The sequence below is a fragment of the Cupressus sempervirens genome, chromosome 7, assembly GCF_028749045.1.
Source record: "Cupressus sempervirens isolate cs-2001-9-10 chromosome 7, ASM2874904v1, whole genome shotgun sequence".
Lineage (NCBI taxonomy): Eukaryota > Viridiplantae > Streptophyta > Pinopsida > Cupressales > Cupressaceae > Cupressus > Cupressus sempervirens.
The window spans coordinates 117154950-117176397 of NC_143124.1; the positions used below are offsets into that span (position 1 = coordinate 117154950).

At 36.1% G+C, this 21448-nt stretch overlaps 1 pseudogene; it reads right to left on the minus strand.

Moving 5' to 3' along the window:
• Nucleotides 1-14759: 14759 nt before the first annotated feature.
• Nucleotides 14760-20850, minus strand: LOC149545785 (ATP-dependent DNA helicase Q-like 1 pseudogene; annotated as a pseudogene).
• Nucleotides 20851-21448: the final 598 nt, after the last annotated feature.

Consider the following 21448-nt stretch of genomic DNA (forward strand, 5'->3'; position numbering starts at 1 on the left):
GTTCACATAAACCTTTACCTTTGACTAGCTTGGTAATCTTGATATGCACGTCATGTTCCATGACTTTGGTGATCCATCCTGCCCTCTTTTCATTTAAATCCTTTTTTAAGAGAAAATCCTTCACACTAGGATGAGAAACCATAAGATTAATCTTGCTGTTAGACAGTAGAGGTTTAAATTTTTTTAAACTTTTGATAACAGCCAGCACATGCTTCTCCACAAAGGAATAACGCTACTCATAATCATAAAGCCCTTGACTAAAAAAGGTTATTGGCTGCTCAAAGCCATCTTCATTTTCTTGTACCAAAACTGTAGAAATACAATCATAGCTCCCATAAGCATAAAGGATAAAATCCTTCTCAAAATTTGGATTTGCTAAAGTTGGAGCTTCACTTAGAGCTTTCTTGATTTCCTCACAACTATTCTTTCCCTCTTTTGTCCAACTGAAAACTGCATGTTTCTTGAGCATGGTTGTTAATGGTTTGAGCAAATCTGCAATGTTAAGAATGAACCTTCGAACAAAATTGATCCTTCCTAAGAAACTTTGTAGTCCTTTTTTATGATGAGGCAAAGGCAGCTCCAAAATAGCAAAAACCCTCTCAGGATCAATGGTGGTTCCTTCTTTTGACACAATATAACCTAGCAATTTGCCTTAGTGAACAACAAACACACTTTTTTTAAGATTCAAGGATATCCTGAATTCTCTGCAGTGTTCAAAAATCTGCTTCAAATGGCCAAGATGATCCTTTGCTTCTTTTCAAAATACTGTTATATCATCAAGATATACCAGCACTATCTTGTATATTAGTTTTTCAAAAGTCATATCCATAGCTTTCTAGAATGTTGCCCCAGCATTAGACAACCCAAAAGACATCTTTTTATAGGCCATAGTCTCCCACTTGGTTGTAAAAGGTGTTTTATACTGATCCTCATCCTTAACCAGAGCTTGATTGTATCCACTATAACCATCCAACAATGAAAAGTGCTAAGCTCCTAAAACAAATTGCAGAATTTGTTCCATTGACGGAAGAGGGTGGCAATCCTTCAATGAGGACCTATTAAGGTCTCTGAAATCTACACAAAGCCTAAGCTCGCCATTCTTTTTCCTCACTGGGACTAGATTTGAAACCCAAGAAGTATGTTTGATTGGAAAAATTATGTTGCTCTCAATCAGTTTGTTAAGTTCTTTCTAAATTAAAGGCTCTAATTTGGGATTCACAGGCCTCTATTTCTGCCTGACAGGTTTGGCAATAGCTTCCAATTCGATGGTATGTTGTGCTAATTTTGGATCAAAGCCTTTCAAGTCTCCATACTCCCAAGCAAAAACATCACTAAACTCATTGAAAAGCTACACAAAAGACACTTTCTCCTCTGATGTACACACTTTTCCCAGCTTAAACTTCTTCCCTACTGAAACCTCCACCTCTTCATAATGATCTTGTTATACTTGAATGCTAGATTTTGGCTTTTTAGCTTCATCATCAGTATTAAATACTGATTCAAGGGTAACCAATCCCTTTGGGACTTTGTTGTTTTTTAGCTAGATAATCTGATCATCAAAGAGATGCTGAATTTTATCTTCATTCATCAGGGAGAATTCTGCCTCTTCTCTGATAAAATTTATAATTTGCTGGTCACTGTCAAAAACCTGCCAATGTATGCTATTATCAAGTACTGCTGATCTGACAACCACCATAATCTGTTTGTTCCAGCCCTTGCTGCTAACTTCCTTGGGAACATCAAATTCTGCCCCTATGGTAGCCAACCTGTCAGCATGTTTGTTCTGATTTCTTAGAATTGAAATCAGATTTATGGCATCAAAATCCTCTAACAAATCCCATACTCTGTTTCTATAAGATTTCAACAAATTGTTTTTGGTTGTATTCAAACTCGTCACTTGATTAACCACTAACTCACTATCTCCATATATCCTTAAACAATAGATACCCATCCTTCTAGCCCACTCTAGTCCATGTATCAATGCTTCATACTCAGTTGTGTTATTGGAACAGCTAAAACAGAAATGACAAGAAGAATAATACCTCTTTCCACTAGGAGATATCAGCATACAACCACCACCAGCCCCAACTTTTCTTCTAGCACCATCAAAATACATGTCCCAAACTTGCTCAACTAACTCCTCATCTTGTTGGTTAGCCTCTTTGACAAGATTTGGGATCATGACTTTTGGTTCCATCATCATGTAAACTCCAAGGTCTGACTATTCAACAAGGGTTGAAGTATCTTGTATTTGGTCCTGAAAAGCCCATTCATCAAGAAGTATATCTAGAATACCTTCAATCGGAGTTTGACCTTCTATCTCATTATCCTCTAATTCATTTATCATCAAGTTGGCATTGACAAGGCTAGGATTATAGGTCTGAATGTGGTCTTTTGCAATAGGCTCAGACTGGATAGTAACTTTGGTGCAATACCTAGTCCTAAACAGCATGTGTGACCAATTTGAAGATAAATAACCTCTTATTTTAGCAGTGAAATCACGTGAAACCTTGAGGAATGAAAAAGTTTGGACAGGCATGTAGAGTCAAACCCAAACCCTTAATAACACCAATCGTGCTTACGGATGTTCCATCTAGCTGAACAAATCCCTTTTCTAGAGGCTCATACTTAATTCCTAGCTTGTCCACAATTTGTTTAGGCATAACAGAGATGCTAGCTCTCGAATTGATCATACAAATTGTTAGAATTCTTTAGAATAACTGAGAGGGGGGGGGGTGAATCAGTTATTCAAGGTCCAAAATGCCCTAATAAAACTTTTTCACCAAATGTAGTGAGCCCATAAATCTTTTAACCATCCAAGCTTAAATCAACCATATTAGCAAGTAACAGTAAATCAACATGCAAAGATAAAACATGCAAGATCAACACATGACACAATGATTTACGTGGAAACCCAATTTGGGAAAAACCACCAGTAACATGCTACTTGATTCTCACTCTTCTGAAGTGATGCCCTGTTAAAGGCCTGCCCTGTTAAAGGCTTACAACACACTATTAAATGTGACCTTGTTAGAGGATTTCACCAAACTGTTAGGAATGGGCCTGTTTAAAGGACTTTAGAACATTCACTTAGAATGTCACCTTGTTAAAGGATTTATCTCATGGCTATCAAACCAACCTAAGTCCATAGGATTTAAACTAACTGTTACAGTTGCTAGAAAGTAACAATAATGGTCTTTTGATCTGATATAACTTACAACATACTTTGTAGATTTCAGATCACACTTTCATTTCAATCCTTATGCTTGACTTCAATCACTTCAACTCTGACTGCTTGTCTTCTTTTCAAGCTTCGTCTCCTTCAGTCTTCTTACTCATTCTGTCAATGCAAACATCCTTGTGGTCGTCTCTCCAAACAGAGTTCCTGTGCTATCTTTTCCATAGCACCTCCTTCAGCACTTCATGCTCTTATGCTTGACCACCTCTCTCCCTTTTTTTTTTTTATTAACTTATGACTCCTTATATAGAAATCTGATTTTGCCTTTGTCACTCAATTCTCCCTCTCTAATATTAGGGTTTCAAAACGGATTAGGTAGGATACAATGTATCTACCCCATATCTTGTTCTCTTCTAGAAACTTTGCCAACTGTATCCTTAAAAATTTTCTACATGATGTTTTGTGCCACCAGCTCATCATTCTTATCTTCCTTTTAATTTACAAACTTCTAAGTAACAATCTTGTCGGCTTAGATCTAGCGAATCTTCGATTTTCAAAATAATACAGCAACTCGGCATTATTTGTTTTACTAGTGCTCGGCACCTCTGTATTACTCGGCACCTATAACTTGCTCGGCACTTGGTTCTTGCTTGGCACTTGATTTTGTTCAGCACTTGGTTCTTGCTCAGCACTTGGTTCTGCTCGGCACTTGGTTCTTGCTTGGCACTTGGTTCTGCTCAGCACTTGGTTCTTGCTCGGCACTTGTTATCACTCGGCACTTGATTCTTGCTTGGCTTTAACTAGGAATTTTCTTGGCTCTTACTACCTTGCTCGGCTCCTTCTCTCCAATAAACTTAGTTGAGCTTTGCAAAGGACTTAGCTAAAACCTTACCTCTTTGATATGTTTCAGTGTGCCTTTTCTCTGTGTCTTATAGTATGTTATCAAATACACTTTTTCATCAATGGCTTAGCTGATCCTTGTACTTCATTACAACATCATAACTTCAACCTTTCTCTAGGTGTTCTAGTTACATCTTATTGATTGCCACCACCTTGTCAACCAACTAATTGATAGTATTTGGATCACTAAAGCAATTGTCATTCCTGCAAGTAGCAAGTTTGACATCAATGACAAAACAATGATTGAGAACATTCTTTATCGGTCCAACAATTCTTATGATCAATTCAATCATTTCCAACAATCTCCCTCTTTGGCATTGATGGCAAACCAAACTGATCAAGTAATCAATTCAGTTACCACCAAGATTGTATACATTGTCTGCTACGTTTCTTTGCTGCTACATTTTTACTACTGGTCTCATATCTCTCCCTCTTTCATATATATCTCCCTCTTTCTTTGTATTTGATCAAGTTTTTGCATATTTCTCCCTCTTTGACATAAATGCCAAAGATGCAGCATCTCTATCATGCAAAATATAAGCTTTGGCTTCTTGTTGTCTTTCTCCCTCTATCACCATGCTTGTGACTAATTTGGAATTTTTGCTCTTGTTTTCATCCTCTGCATCAACCTGTTATTGTTTTAATGATTTATTCCTGTTGATGCAAGGCAGCTTCCTTGTTGCCTTAAACTACTTGAGTTAGGGGCATTACCCCCAACTTGCCTCTAAGATATTCATAGGCATCCTTGGGCAATGGTTTGGTGAAGATATCTGCAGTTTGTTCCTTTGTGTGAATGTATTCCAACTTCACTTGTTTATCTTCTACCAATTATCTGACATAATGATACTTGATTGCAATGTGCTTGGTTTTTGCATGCATAACTGAATTTTTGGATATGTTTATAGCACTTGTATTATCACAATACAATATCACCAGTTTTGTTACTTCTTCTTTCATTCCATTCAATAAATGTGTGAGCCATACAATGTTTGTGCAATTGACTGCAGCTGCCACATATTCTGACTCTGAAGTGGACTGGGATATACATGTTTGTTTCTTGCTAGTCCAGGTAACCAACCTTTTACCTAGAAATAATGCACCTCCACTTGTGCTCTTTCTGTCATCAATGTTTCCTCCCCAGTCTGCATCTGTATATGCATGGAGCTCAAACTTTCTATTCTTTTTGTAGTATAGACCAAAGTCATCAGTTCCTTTAAGATATCTCATTATTCTTTTTACTGCTATGAGATGATTTTCTTTAGGATTAGCAGAGAACCTCGCCACTATTCCAACTGCTAAAGCTATGTCTGGTCTACTGTGTACAACATATTGAAATTTTCCAATCATGGATCTGTACATTGTTTGATTGACTTCAGCTGACTCATCATTTTTGGATAGCTTGTTTCCTGTGGCCATTGGTGTGCTGACTCGTTTCGATTCCTCCAATCCAAACGTTTTAAGAATCTCTTTGATGTACTTTGATTGTGTAATAAATATGCCATGTTTGAGTTGATGTACTTGCAAGCCAACAAAAAATTTGATTTCTCCAAACATAGACATCTCAAATTCATGTTTCATTTTGTCAGCAAAGCCTTTGCAAAGTACTTCCTTTCCACCAAATACTATGTCATCCACAAAAATTTCAGATACAATAATGTCTTTACCTTCTTCTGCTTTGATGTACATGTTGCTATTGTCATCAGTTTTTTCAAATCCAATTTGCACTAGATACTTGTGAAGTCTTTCATACCATGCTCTTGGTGCTTGTTTCAAACCATAGAGTGCTTTGTGTAGTTTATACACCATATCCCTGTTGTTTTCATCAACAAATCCTTCTGGTTGTTCAATGTAGACTTCTTCTTCTAGTATACCATTTAAGAAAGCAGATTTTACATCCATCTGATAGACTTAAAAAATTTTGCAGGCAGCATATGCAAGTAAGGTTCTTACTCCTTCCATTCTAGCAACAGGAGCAAATGTTTCTCCATAGTCTATTCCTTCTTCTTGAGCATAACCCTTGCATACTAGTCTAGCTTTGTTTCTGGTAATCTCACCATTCTCATCTAGCTTGTTCCTGAATACCCATTTGGTGCCAATAACATTCTTGTCAGTTGGTCTGGGAACCAAACTCCAGGTTTTGTTTTTCTTTATTTGATCAATTTCTTCTTTCATAGCTTTATACCAGTCATCATCTTGTAATGCACCATATACTATCTTGGGTTCAGATGTGCTGATTAGACATGATTCATGTCTTAGTGTGTTCCTTGTCATTGGTCTTGCATCTTTGTCACCAATTATTTGTTCAGCAGGGTGATGTCTTTTCACATATTTGGATAATCTTGGCTCTGTCTTGGTTTTTATGTTTGATCTTTCAGATTTAGGATCACTATGCTCTTCGTTGTCAGGTTGTTCTTCATCATGTATGCTATTTTCAGAATCAGATTGTTCATTTCCTTCATTCTGCAACTCGACTTCTGAATGCAGCTCGGCATTCACTGGTTGAGACTCGGCTGAGACTGATACTTGTTGTTGAGTTTCAATTTGATTGACATCATCCTCCTCAACAGTTATTCCTTTATAAGAATACACAAAGGTTCTGTATTCTTCCATTTTCTTTGGTTCTTCAACTTGAACTTCTGTGTGCTCATCAAAATTTACATTTGCACTTTCCACAATTTTGTTAGTGTTAATATTCAAACACTTATATGCCTTACTTCTTGTGGAGTAACCAAGAAATATACCTTCATCACTTTTTGCATCAAATTTTCCATTTCTAACATCTTTAAGGATAAAGCATTTACAACCAAATATTTTGAAATGTTTTAGATTTGGTGAGTGACCATACCATAATTCAAAAGGTATTGCATTTGTACCTTTCTTGATTTGTACTCGGTTCAGTGTATGAACAACTACACTTATAGCTTCTCTCCAATATTTTAGAGCAACAGTCTTTTCCATCATTAATGTTCTGGCACAATCAATTACAAATCTATTTCTTCTTTCAGCAATTCCATTCTGTGGGGGAGTTCTAGGGGCTGACGTTTTTCTTTTGATTCCTTTGTCATTATAGAATATCTCAAATTCATTTGATGTGAATTCACCACCTCTATCTGATCTTAGGCATTTCAAGCTTTTTCCTGTTTCCTTTTCAACTTTAGCCACGTACCATTTAAACATTTGAAAAGCATCAGATTTTTGTTTTAAGAACATAACAGTCATCATCCTGGAATAGTGATCAACAAACAACATGATGTATTTATCTCCTCTATAGCTTTGTACTTCCATTGGACCACATAAGTCAGTGTGAACTAACTCAAGTATCTCTTTAGATGTATAGTTTTTGCTTTTGAAACTTGACTTTATCATCTTTCCTAGTTGACATTGTTTGCACATGATATTGTCAGGCTTCTTCAATTTTGGTAAACCTCTGACTTTCTTCATTTTACTAATGTTGACTAGATTGTCAAAGTTAACATGACATAATCTTCTATGCCATAACCATTCATCATCAAATTTTGCAATAAAACAAGAAACGTCATCCATATCAAGGTAAAATAGATTACTCTTTGTTTGTTCTCCTTTTCCTATTAGTTTACCATCAGTATCATAGATTTTTGCAGTTTTGTTTCCAAATTCCACTTTGCATCCTATATTGCCTAACTGTGAGACACTCAGTAAATTGTAGTTTAATCCTTCAACATAGTATGCATTGTCACATGAGATTTGTTCTGTGAGCTTAATGGAAACTTTTCCTTTGATTTGACATGGAGCATCATTACCAAATCTAACACTATTTCCATCATACTGAGTAAAGTTAACAAACTTACTTTTATCTCTTGTCATGTGATGTGAGCATCCACTGTCTATGATCCATCTGCCATTCTTATTTATACATGTCACCAGTGTTGTGACTTCTTCTTCATCAGATTGGCCCTTCATGGCTACATAAACAACTTCATCATCATTGTCATCAGAATTTTCTTCAACAATATAACACTTCTTACCTTTTTCTTTGTAATCTCTCTTGTCATCATCTCTTCTGTTCTTGTATTTGTTGCCTTCCTTGGAATCCTTTTTCTGTGGGCATCTAGCAGCAATATGACCTACTTCATTGCAATTGAAACAAATGATAGGCATCTTACCTTTGAATTTTCCTTTACCTCTGTGAAATCTTCTAGCTAGTAAAGCTTCTAATTGATCCACATCTTCCTCATCTGTGCTGTTGTCACTGGATACATATTTCATCTTTCTTCCCTTCTTAGATTTCACCTACTCAACATCTTTCAGTGATAGCTTGCCCTTGAGAGCAGATTTAACATTATCAGGTCTGTAGTTGTCAAAGTTAGATAACTCAAATGCAGTGAATCTTCCTATGATACCTTCAAAACTTAGATTGTTTCCTGGCACACATCTTAGTTCCTGTATTACTGATACTCTAATGGCATAGATAGGGAGCAAGGTCCTCAAGTACTTACTATTAACAGTATCTTCATCCAATTGACCATCCAAACATCTTATTTCACTTACCACTTCCTTTATTCTTGCACTATACTGAGCAGCGTTCTCATTTTCTTCCATTTTCATATCATCAAACTTTCCTCTGAGACTTTCTCTTTTTGCTCTTTGAACATTCTGATCTCCTCCATAGATATCTGATAGGGCTTTTCACATTTTGAATGTAGTGTTACATCCTTTGATATCATCAAATTTAGCATAGCTGAGTGCAGAGGCAATCTCCAGCATTGTCTAGTTATGTTTTTGCTTGTTTTTTATATCTTCTATAGTAGGAGCACCTGTTGGATCGACATGTTCAGTAACAATTGAATTTTGGGCATAATCTCCTATGGATCCAAGATGTAGCTTCATCAAACTTTGCCATGCAACAAAGTTGTCTTGTCTTTGTTGAGCTTGGGAACTTCTCTCTTAGGCATTTTGATCTTTTCTGCTAGTAGTCCCTTTAAATTGAATCAGTAGTCTGGCTTTGATACCAATTGTTAGAATTTTTTAGAATAACTGAGAGGGGGGGTGAATCAGTTATTCAAGGTCCAAAATGCCCTAATAAAACTTTTTCACCAAATGTAGTGAGCCCATAAATCTTTTAACCATCCAAGCTTAAATCAACCATATTAGCAAGCAACATTAAATCAACATGCAAAGATAAAACATGCAAGATCAACACATGACACAATGATTTACGTGGAAACCCAATTTGGGAAAAACCACCAGTAACATGCTACTTGATTCTCACTCTTCTGAAGTGATGCCCTGTTAAAGGCCTGCCCTATTAAAGGCTTACAACACACTATTAAATGTGACCTTGTTAGAGGATTTCACCAAACTATTAGGAATGGGCCTGGTTAAAGGACTTTAGAACATTCACTTAAAATGTCACCCTGTTAAAGGATTTATCTCATGGCTATCAAACCAACCTAAGTCCATAGGATTTAAACTAACTGTTACAGTTGCTAGAAAGTAACAATAATGGTCTTTTGATCTGATATAACTTACAACATACTTTGCAGATTTCAGATCACACTTTCATTTCAATCCTTATGCTTGACTTCAATCACTTCAACTCTGACTGCTTGTCTTCTTTTCAAGCTTCGTCTCCTTCAGTCTTCTTACTCATTCTGTCAATGCAAACATCCTTGTGGTCGTCTCTCCAAATAGAGTTCTTGTGCTATCTTTTCCTTAGCACCTCCTTCAACACTTCATGCTCTTATGCTTGACCACCTCTCTCCCTTTTTTTTTATTAACTTATGACTCCTTATATAGAAATCCGATTTTTCCTTTGCCGCTCAATTCTCCCTCTCTAATTTTAGGGTTTCAAAACGGATTAGGTAGGATACAATGTATCTACCCCATATCTTGTTCTCTTCTAGAAACTTCGCCAACTGTATCCTTAAAAACGTTCTATATGGTGTTCTGTGCCACCAGCTCATCATTCTTATCTTCCTTTTAATTTACAAACTTCTAAGTAACAATCTTGTTGGCTTAGATCTGGCGAATCTTCGATTTTCAAAATAATGCAGCAACTCAACATTATTTGTTTTACTGGTGCTCGGCACCTCTGTGTTACTCGGCACCTATAACTTGCTCGACACTTGGTTCTTGCTCGGCACTTGGTTCTGCTCGGCACTTGGTTCTTGCTCAGCACTTGGTTCTGCTCGACACTTGGTTCTTGCTTGGCACTTGGTTCTGCTCGACACTTGGTTCTTCCTCGGCACTTGTTATCACTCGGCACTTGATTCTTGCTCGGCTTTAACTAGGAATTTTCTCGGCTCTTACTACCTTGCTCGGCTCCTTCTCTCCAATAAACTTAGTTGAGCTTTGCAAAGGACTTAGCTAAAACCTTACCTCTTTGATATGTTTCAGTGTGCCTTTTCTCTGTGTCTTATAGTATGTTATCAAATACACTTTTTCATCAATGGCTTAGTTGATCCTTGTACTTCATTACAACATCATAACTTCAACCTTTCTCTAGGTGTTCTAGTTACATCTTATTGATTGCCACCACCTTGTCAACCAACTAATTGATAGTATTTGGATCACTAAAGCAATTGTCATTCCTGCAAGTAGCAAGTTTGACATCAATGACAAAACAATGATTGAGAACATTCTTTATCAGTCCAACAACTCTTATGATCAATTCAATCATTTCCAACAACAATTATGGACTAGGCTATTTCCAATGATTAAGGACACATAAAAAGGAGGTGGTTTAGGCTATACCAAAGTTTGAACTGCTAGACTTTCTTCAACATTAGTCAATATGACTTTAGCACTATCAGAACTAGGCTCACTAGATAAAGTCAAATCATGCAAAGTTGATTGCAACAAATCCTTTTGCCTCTGAATAATTAAAGAATCCCATAATGACATGGAAACATTAACCTTCTTCATTGAATCTAAAATATTGAAGGTAGGGACACTTACTTTGGCACCTTTAGAAGGAATCGTTGGATTATCAGTTGTTGGAACAGTAGGTGACACACTTGGTTTGGGTACATTTGTTGATTGGTTAGCAGCTGGTAAATGTTGCCCCCTTGGTGAAATCCTTTGGTTAGAAGGAATTTGCTGGACCTGATTTGTAACCACGGCGGCTACTGGTTTATCTAGTACCACAGCTACTTTTTCTGGTATTTTGACATCCAAAGCTCTCTTTTTGCTTCTCGTGTTATCTATTATTGCTGAACCATTGTGGTTGACTCCACAAAAATCTTCTTTTTGCCAGTTTAAAAATGTTGTTTCAGGTTGTGGCTCTACTTGATTGGGTGTTGAAACTTCATTGACTATAGCTTACTGGTTGCCTGGCATACTTTGAATCATCAGTGCTTGATTGATCATTCCATTCACATAAGTATTTTGATTATGTTCTTGGTTACAAGGATAGCACCATTCAAAATCTTGTACCAGGTTATTCTGGACAGGAACTATTTCCTTTGAAGTACTGGCAAAATTTGGCTTATAGGGTTGAAAAGGTCTATTGTTATACGCTCTTTGACGCTGATTTTGCTGAAACACAGGCCTATTCCCTTGGTTTTGCTCAAATCCAAGTTGTATAGGCTGGTCATAAGGCCTATAATTCTGACTTTGTTGCTTTTTAATATTAACTATCTCATTACCAAAGTTTTGTAGCAAGCCTTTGTTTTCTTGAAGTTCATTTGACTGAGTTGAAGCATCTATTTGTAATGCATTCTAGGATGTTCCTAGTGCTGGTAGTGTTGGTACAACTAGAATAACCACTAAAGGAGCCACTTGCAATGGCTCTGTTGGAGGTAGCCTTGGTGCAACTGGAAAAATAGGCATTGCAGGCCTTGGGGCTATTTGACCAGCTTGTATCAAGTTGTTTTATGCTCTTACAGCTATTTGATATGCATTTGGGAGAGTATTTACTCCTAATGATTGAATCATTACAGAAATGTTGCTATTGAATGCCCTTAAGAAGTATAAGAATGCATGCTCAGTAGATGGCCTTACTGTTGCAGGAATTCTTTCCCAAGTCTTTTGGAATTTAAAGTTGAAATCAGATACCTGCTCATGAGGAGCCCGCTTGATAGTTGACAACTGCTCCACCAAAGACAAATGACCTGAGGTGTCCTTGAAAAAATCACACAAGGCTGTTCCCAGCTGGTCCCAAGTTGTAATGGATGTTGCAGCTAACCTTCTGTACCACTCTAGAGCTTTTCCTTTAAATGAGGCTACCAAGAGCCTAACTGCAATATTGTCTTTAGTCACATGATGTAGTTCACATAAATTAGCTACATCTTGAATATGCTCTATACGAGTGGTTTGTTCTCCTCCTAAAAAGTATGGTAAACTTTTCAAGGCAGCCATTGGTATGGGATCATGTTGTGCTAAATTTAGAGGATTCCCTTGGTCAAACGCAGCAAAAGCTCTTGCCATTTTTGCTCTCTTAGTCCTTCTTCTTCTGACAAACATTAATGGAAATGATTGTACTAATATTGGACTTGCAAGAGGAAGAATAGATTTTTCTCTTCTTGTCTTGACTAAGCTTTCTTTCACTCTGTCAGTTGTTCTCCTACCTCACCTAGGTGATGAAAACTCACTGTATTGAAGAGGTGCAACACTGCTCCTTGTTTGGACTTTTCTCATAAATTGCTACACTAAAAATACTCATACTAGAGTAATGGAGTCGCCAAGTCTGCTTATTTCTGCCTTCTGCAGAAAAATATATTGTTGACCACACCAACAACAATATCAGAAAAACACAAAAAGAAGTACAAAAATCCTTTTGGTCCCACCAGGCGTGCCAAAAACTGTTGTCACCTAAATTTTTACCCTATCAAATTACAAGAAAAACTTGAAAATATAGGCCAACATTGGGACAACCAAAGGCTATGGGTAACCTATCAATGGCTAAACCTTCGGATTCTAGGCCGACTCCTCTATGGAAAATCACCTGATTAATTCTCCTAACACTACTTTTTTGCTGAGAAAAGGGTTAAGGAAGATTGCAAACTGAAAATTAAAACTACTTTCTAAAAGGTGATGCACCAAAGATGTTTAAAGAAAATTTTCAAAAAATAATAGCCTTTTACCATCAATATATCAGAAAACAATAGTAAGCACTCAAACTTTATATTGGCCAGCAACAGTATTTCACATTAAGGGCTTGATTCTCACTCATTAAGGAAATAGAAATTTCACTTAATAAGATGAAAATGAAACAAACACAAAAGGTGACCTGCAGACAAAATACACTTTAGTGATACGGTAAAAACTAAGACAGATTAACAAGGAACCCTTGAATTCATAGATTAATCTATAAAATCAAAACACTACACAACACCATAGAAAAAGATTAAGGCTTGAGAATCTTCCCATAATGAACCTGTAAAAGCTTATCATATATTCAACTTTTCTCCAAAAAAGTTACAGAAAAATGCATAACAATACTCAGGATAAAAATATCACTCAATACTATTTTTTGCATAACTCAGAATTCTCTACAAATGAGTTTCCAAACTCCATAAGTACAATGCCCAACTCTTTGGGTCGTATGCAAAAAGATAGCCTCCAAAACAAGGCTTAGAAACTTCCAAAATGAAGTCCCATAATGTCTAAGACTCCATTAACTCATAACTGCCCCCCATGACTCATCAAAACTACCTAAAAATGCTCTAACAAGTCATAAAGAGTCACAAACTAACATGGCAAAGTTAAATCCGACCCCCTATATTCTTTCCATATGTTTCCCAACTGACTTTTAACTTAAAGACCATTATGGGAAAAATATGACTCATTTGATTCCTTTTGCAATAATAAAAAAAAAATCCAATGACTTATAATTACGCCATTTAAATATTTTTCTTTTACAGTAATACCTATGCAAAAGAAATGATTAAAATTAAAACTCCCCCTTCTTATTCTTTTGCATTTTTTTTAAAAAAGGAAATAATATTAAATATCACATTAATATTATTTCTTATATAAAATGAATCCTATGCAACAGAAATAAAAGTAGTCCATGAGGTTAACAAACACCTCTTGTCACATTTTGTTTTATGCAAAATAAGGAGAAGGGATAAAAATCCCATGATATATCCATGGACTCTAAAGGCTTGTTCAATTTGGTAAAGGACATAATGCATTGAAAAAAGCCAAACCTATTTCATTTACTCATTTTGCAGTTTTTGAATGAGGGCTTCAAGAACTTGGTGTTGAGACCTTGTTGTGGAGTTGATATTGTCTTGTTGGCGGATCTATTGAGTTTCTTCATGCACAAAGATTTTAAGAAGATCTGAAGGTATGTTTTCTCTATACTCTTGAGATTATAGTACTTTGAAACCTGAGAATGGTTTATTTTTTGTGTATTACCTTGATGCCATATTTTCTGCATATATAGATTCTAGTTACATTTTTTTGTATTTTGAAACTAGGTTCACCGTTGTAACTTGATATTAAAAAACCCAAATTGGGTTTGTTGCTTTCTCTAAGTGAAATCGTTGTTTCCCTTCTTTCCATTTTGTGGCTGTGGAAATGTAGTATTTTCATTGTTAAACCCGAATAGGGTTCTTTCCTTATGAATATGGATATGGCCATTATTACCTTTCTTGCTAGGGACGACACTAACTCCTGTAACTGATGGATTGTTGGTTCTTTGTTTGTGAGCTGCTTTTTCATGAAAACCATTTCTCGCAGGGTGTTATGTTCTTTCTCAAAAAATCATAATAAAGTGGCTTTCTCCAAATTTTAACATGCAAACTATCCTACTAAAATCCTTCTTTTGATATAAGGTGATGCACGTTGCTGCAAGGTTGTCTCTACCCACCCTTCCAGATTCTTGACAATAACTTTCAATTAATTTGGATAGTGTGTTGTGGATCACAAACCTAACATTAGCTTTGTCTATGCCCATTCCAAAGACAATAGTGGCACACACCACTTGCACCTCACTATTGTGTCATCTTTTTTGTACTTCCATTCTCCTACGAGCTGAAAGCCCTGCATGGTAGTATACAATCTTGATCTAGAACTTATCATTTAAGTATTTGCAAACATCCATGCACTCATTTTTTGATAGGCAGTAGATGATTCCACACTGTTGATGAAAACGCTCCCTGATTGTTTTCCCAAGCTGATGTAAAGGGTCCTTATTTTTTCCCAACTACCTGATATGTGAGATTTGGACAATCAAAACTTGTTTCAAGCACATGAGCATGAGGAATTCTCAAAACCTTCAATATGTCCTTCCACACTACTTGAGTTTTAGTGGCTGTGAGTGCCAAGCTTAGCAACCAAAGTAATAATTTGGTCCTGGATGAGAGACAGCAGGGGTGATATTACAATTGTCACACCTAGAGGGAGCACTTTAGGCAGCTGATAGCATAAAATTTTCCACCATAGTAGGCATAATCTTTTCCAGCCATAGCTACCTCACATGCTCGGTGTTGCATTGGTTGAAATTTTTTCATGACCAAAGACTACAACATTTGCAAGTTCAAAATCATCCAGATGTTACAACTGTTGGTTGCATTGTTTTGGGTTTTTTCATTTATCATAACATCATTATCACTAAAATTAGCCTCTATTTTTTTTTCGTTGATCATTAAACTTGGACTATAATGATTTGATATTTAAATAACCATAAGGTTTCAAACTTTGAAGTTTGTCCCTTAAATGATTATTCCCAATTTCTTTATTTTAGCTACAGCATAAGGTTTCATATTTGGTTCACATGTCCCTTAAATACTGTTTGTTGCTTGTTTCCTTTCTTTGCATCTGGAAATTTTTTTTTTAATTGAGTTGACTTACAGGGTTCGAGCAGGGGCTCGTGACACCTATAAACAACTTCATCAACAATTTAGCTTGTCACCTAAATATCAATTTCCTTGCCTTCTACACATGACACAAACATGTTAGCAATAAAATCACTTGTATACATGGTTTTGATTTTCAGACTCTGATATTGCTACTCCATGATTGATTGAGTTCACTCTTCTTGTTCAAATTAGGATCATGGGTAAATGGTACAAGTGTACATGTATATTTTTGCAGAACCAGACATTGCTTAGATCCATATGGATCTAACCTATACCTTCCTTTCACTTTTTGCAGGAGTTGGACGCTTGGGGAATTAGGAAGAACTCAATTTCAGCAAGGCAACTCAAGAATGCAGACTCAGACCAGCCATATACCCCCAAGCAATGGTTGGTTCCCTTTCTCATACTCTTGCATATTCATTTGTATCATTTATTCTATTTTTTTACATGTTCCTTATTTGCACAAGAATAATGAATACTAGGTTACTCTCACAGCCTTGTGTGAGAGATTTTGATCATTTTTTCATTCAGTACATGTTCTTTAATTCTTCAATGTATAAACTCCAAATTGAAAATTGCCATTGTTTAATACAAATAAAGAATTTTCTCATTTTATCAATGCAATGTACTTTTTTCCATTTTTGTGAACATTGGCAAATGAATGCAATTGATAAATAGTAATGAATGTTAAAGCAAAATTTCGTAGGTAATGGAATTTTGATAATAATCAGCAAGTTAATGTGTTAAGAAAGATCCAAAATTTGAGACAAAAGTGTTGAAAACAAATTGATACAAGCATGATAAATGTGTTTCAGCCATTGTTTTGTCACTGATCTCAAACCTACTTTTTGCTAGTAAGAGAACTACTTATATGATTTAAGTACCATCATATATTTGATTGATGAAGAGGATTTGATAAAAAAGATGTAACAAAAGAACCTAGAGGAAAGGTTGAGTTATGATATACAAAGGAGTACAAGAATCATCTAAGACAATTATATCATGGTGCATTGATAATCTACATAAGATTCCAAAGGTTGGCTACACTAAGCAAGTTTAGAAGAACAAGATAGACTAATTTTGTCTACCAAGCTTGACCAAATAATAGTAGGTTTCGAGCAAAGCCAGTGCAAGCCAAGCATAAAATCAATTAGAGCCAAGTAAAAGTTCATTTTAGTGAATGACGAGCAAAATAGAGGATGTTGGGTAAATTTTAGTTGATGTCAAGCACTAGTAAACTTTAGTTTGTGACGAGTGATTTTTTAATGGATGTTGAGCAATGCAATATGTGCCGAGCATTCGAAGCAAGTTAATCCCAAGTGCCAACATTATTAGAAAGATCATAAATTCAATGGATTTGAACCAACAAGTTTGTTTTCTTGGATTGTCCGGACTAGGTGGAAGATAAGATTGATGAACTAGTGACACAAAATTCATGGTAAATTATTTTGAGGCAAATTTAAAGAGGATTGAAGGAGAAGTTTCTAGAAGTGATATGGAACTAGGGGTAGATTCATTGAATCTTACCTAATCTGTCCTTACCCTAAATTGGATGATGAAAAATGAATGAGAGAAAATATCTTAATTCTTTATTTATAGGGATGGCTGGTCAAAAGCAAGGGTTATCATGTGCGAGAACCTAAGGAAGACAAGGAGTCAAGGGGTATTACTTCATCAAGTGAACTAAGTGAAGAGTCTGCATTGACATGTTAAGTAAGAAGGCTTAACGGTCTGAATTCTTGAAGAGTGAACAAGCTATTAGAACTAAAATGTGTGAAAGCCAAGTAGAATGGAGGACTAAAATAGAGATCTGTAATCAACAAATGGAGTTGTTATTTGTTATCATATCAAGCCTTACTGTTACTCTCTAATAATTGTATCAGCCCAAGGTAAATCCTTTGGATTAAGGTTGACCTAACAGTCATTTGTAAATCCTTTAATCGGGTGACATTCCAAGTGAATGGTCTAAAGTCCTCTAACAAGGTTTACTCCTAATAAGGTGATTGAAATCCTTTAATAGGATCACATTTAAAAATGTGTATTGTAACCTTTAACAAGGTTGGCCTTTCACAGGGCATCACTTTAGAAGAAAGAAAAAGAGTAACATGTTATTGGTGGTTTTTCCCAATTTGGGTTTCTATGTAAATCATTGTGTCAAATGTGTTACTGAATCTATTATGTTTTATATTTACATTTCTGAAAATTGATTTGATAGTAACCTACAAAGTTTTAAGTGATTGCATAATCTTATGGATGTATACATGATGATAAATGTTTTATGGGTTCACTAAGCTGAGAAAAGTTTTATTTATACATCTGGACCTTGAATAATTGATTCACCCCCCCAGTTATTGTAAACATTTCTAACAAAAAGGACATGACTTTGAAGGAGTATATTGAGGAATTCTAAAGATTGGACATCAGATCTAGACATGTGGATGATGGGGTTGAGAAAGTTGCAAGACATCTAAATGGATGTAGATGTAGAATTCAATATGAGATAAGTTTTATGAAACTAGAAAGTGTGGAAGAGCATACCAATATTTCTTGAAAGCTAAGTAGATATTGACAAAGAAGCAGGAACAAAAACAAAGAGGTAGAGATGGTAGATTCTAGAGAGGCAGAGGTAGATCTTATGGAGAAGGTGGCAGATCTGACAATTCTATGCAAGATAAGGGAAAATATGAATGGAAGAATGATGACAAAAACAAGACTAAATGGAAAGCTGGTAATTATTATCGAGGAGGTACTAGTTCTTACCAAGGAAAAGGTAGTTCTTATTCTAGAGGTGGTTTTCATGGTAATTGTTTTAGATGTGACAAAGAAGGGCATAGATCCTCTAGTGAGAATGAAGAAGTTAGTAAATATGTTATGATTCAAGGAGACCTTGAAGGTTCACCAAGTGGACCTAAGGCTAGAGAAAATCTAATGGTGAGAAGAACTTTGTGTAATAAGGAAATTGATGAGGAACTTATCCTAAGGAGAAGTCTTTTCAAGACCACATGAAAGATGGTTGGAAAATGTTGCAAAGGATCATTAACAGTGGAATTTCAACAAATCTGGCATTAGAAGAGTTGGTTACAAAGTTGCATTTGTAGAGGTTGAAGCATCCTAAACCTTATCATGTTTCATGGATCAAGGATGAGCATAAGATATTGGTAAGTGAACAATGTATTATAAAATTTAAGATTGGCAATTACTTTGATGAAGTTTTGTATGATGTTATGCCTATGTTTTGGTGTAAATATGTATTTACTATTTACGCTTTACTTAAGTTTACTTAGGTTAATGCATTATTTTATTATATTGTATTATTTTATTATTTATTTTGTGAGACACTTAGGAGTTTGTGTACCTTTATGAGTTGTCATGTTGACAGCGTATAAGTATGCAACTCTAATTTAGCACATGGTGTCTACAACACTAGAGTTTGCATCATTCACTAAGTTGTCATATAGACAGCATAATTACTTGCACTCCCTTTTTAGCACATGTTTTCTATAACATAAATTTGTGTGCTACACCATTGTAGGCTTATCCTCTCATCATCACACTTACTTCCATGCTTAATGGAGGATAACCCATATCTAGTGGACATGTGCCTTGTTGTATGACTTATCATGATGTTGATTCTTAGGCATTCTAAATGCATCTTAGAAGCCTTTATATACAACCAATCCTAGTGTACTTTCATTGACATTGAATTCAATACATTGTTATTCTGATCATACTTTTTCTAGTCTATAGTTGTGCTTGTGTTTGAGTTCTTAGTTCTTGGGTGAATTTTTTACTAAGGCAAATTCTTACATGGTATCAGAGCTTAGAGAATCTCTCTTCACATAACCATTCGAGACCACTGTTGCTTTAGCACCTCAGCCTAGATTTGGAGTACCATAGAAATTGAGAGCATCTAGAGCTAGAACAGCCCATGCGATTGCATCTAGAATGTCAATTTAGTGCAAATTGGCTATAAATTTGACTACCCTAGCCCAAAGTCGATTGTGAGACAAATTTTTTTTGTAAATCAGCACCCGAAGGCCCTGACTTACAAGGACTAGTATGATCTTTTAGATTTGTAATTTAATTTAATTCAGATCTGGAATTATTTTTTTCTCTGCCATTTTCATTTGTATTTTTTCAAAAAAAAATTACCCTTTGGGTAGTAGAGAATTTTTTTTTGCAGAACCGGGCAATCACACCTCGACCTTGTAGCATGGAATATTCCATTTGGTGCAAAGAATATTCTCTTCAGTCTGTAGAATATTCCTTCATTACAGTAGTAGACACATTTCTAGCTAGGCAATCACACAAAGCAAGCGATCACACCCAAACTTCATCGATCGAGACTGGCCTTAGCTAATACATTGACGAGCTTCACAAATTTGGCACTCAGCTTTGGTTTAAGCCCTGCAGGTTTCAATTTATAAACTCCTGCACGAAACTCCCACAATGATTGTGGGATTTTAATCCAACTATCGACAATAATACATTCATCGACGAGCGACAACATACACCACCTCTGGCGGGTCTTCCTTTGCTACCTAATCTTGCGAGAGTCTCCTTTCACATAATGCGGAGGGTGTCATTCCCATTGATGTGGGATTAAACACCCACTGTTTAGGCATAAATAAACTTATTTCCCGACCAGTACACTTTGGTTTTTCTAACAAAGAGTTAGGTTTTTTCAACGCACATTCTATTTGCATTTACTTGACCGATGACAGACCCAACATTATTTTCTGTCCACCCAGAAATCTTCTACCAGCCACGTACGCAGATGCGTGGCACCCCGTATGCTAAGAAGGACACATCACCAAAGGAAAAGCACCAACATTGACCATTGAATATTATGTTTCAAAGGATATTCTAGCCTACACAAGTTCCCATCGAGAACCTGCTTCGGGACATGTGTCATTACTTTGTAGCCTGCCACACAATAGCCACATCCTTTGCACCTTTCACACGGGCCCACATTTTACCCACCATGTGTCCGCAATAGGACCCATCCACGTAGACCCCACCTAATCAGCACTAGAACATGTCATCTTTTCTTACACAACTATCTGTCATCCCAATCAACGGATCCAAACCTTTTACCATGTCATTTTTCATAAAGCCACATCAACTATCAACAGTGCCAACTCAGAACAACTGCACTTTTCCACGTGTCCCCATTGACATGCAAGGTCTGTATGACCCACATCAGCAAAATCCTATAATGACATCATCATTTTTTGTACACCGTATAGTCCAGTTAGTGTGCCACATCACCAAGGGAGTTTTTTTCGCTAACGTCAGCTAGAAATGTAGTTAAATATGATGGTTATTTGACCATCATTTTTAGACATTTTCTAATTGCAATGACGATTGTTTAATCATCAAATTTAAGCACACAGTTTTCTACTTAGGCCCCTCTTCAAATGCATTTTTGATTTGGCAGCCTAACTTTGAGAGCCCATAACTCAGTCATCTAGACTCCAAATCAAGTGCCATTTATTTTTATTTTGGATAGAATTTCCTAAACTTTTTAGTGGTGGTGTTCTTTTTTGGTTTTGGTGTAAGGATTTTTTAGAAATTGCATTTT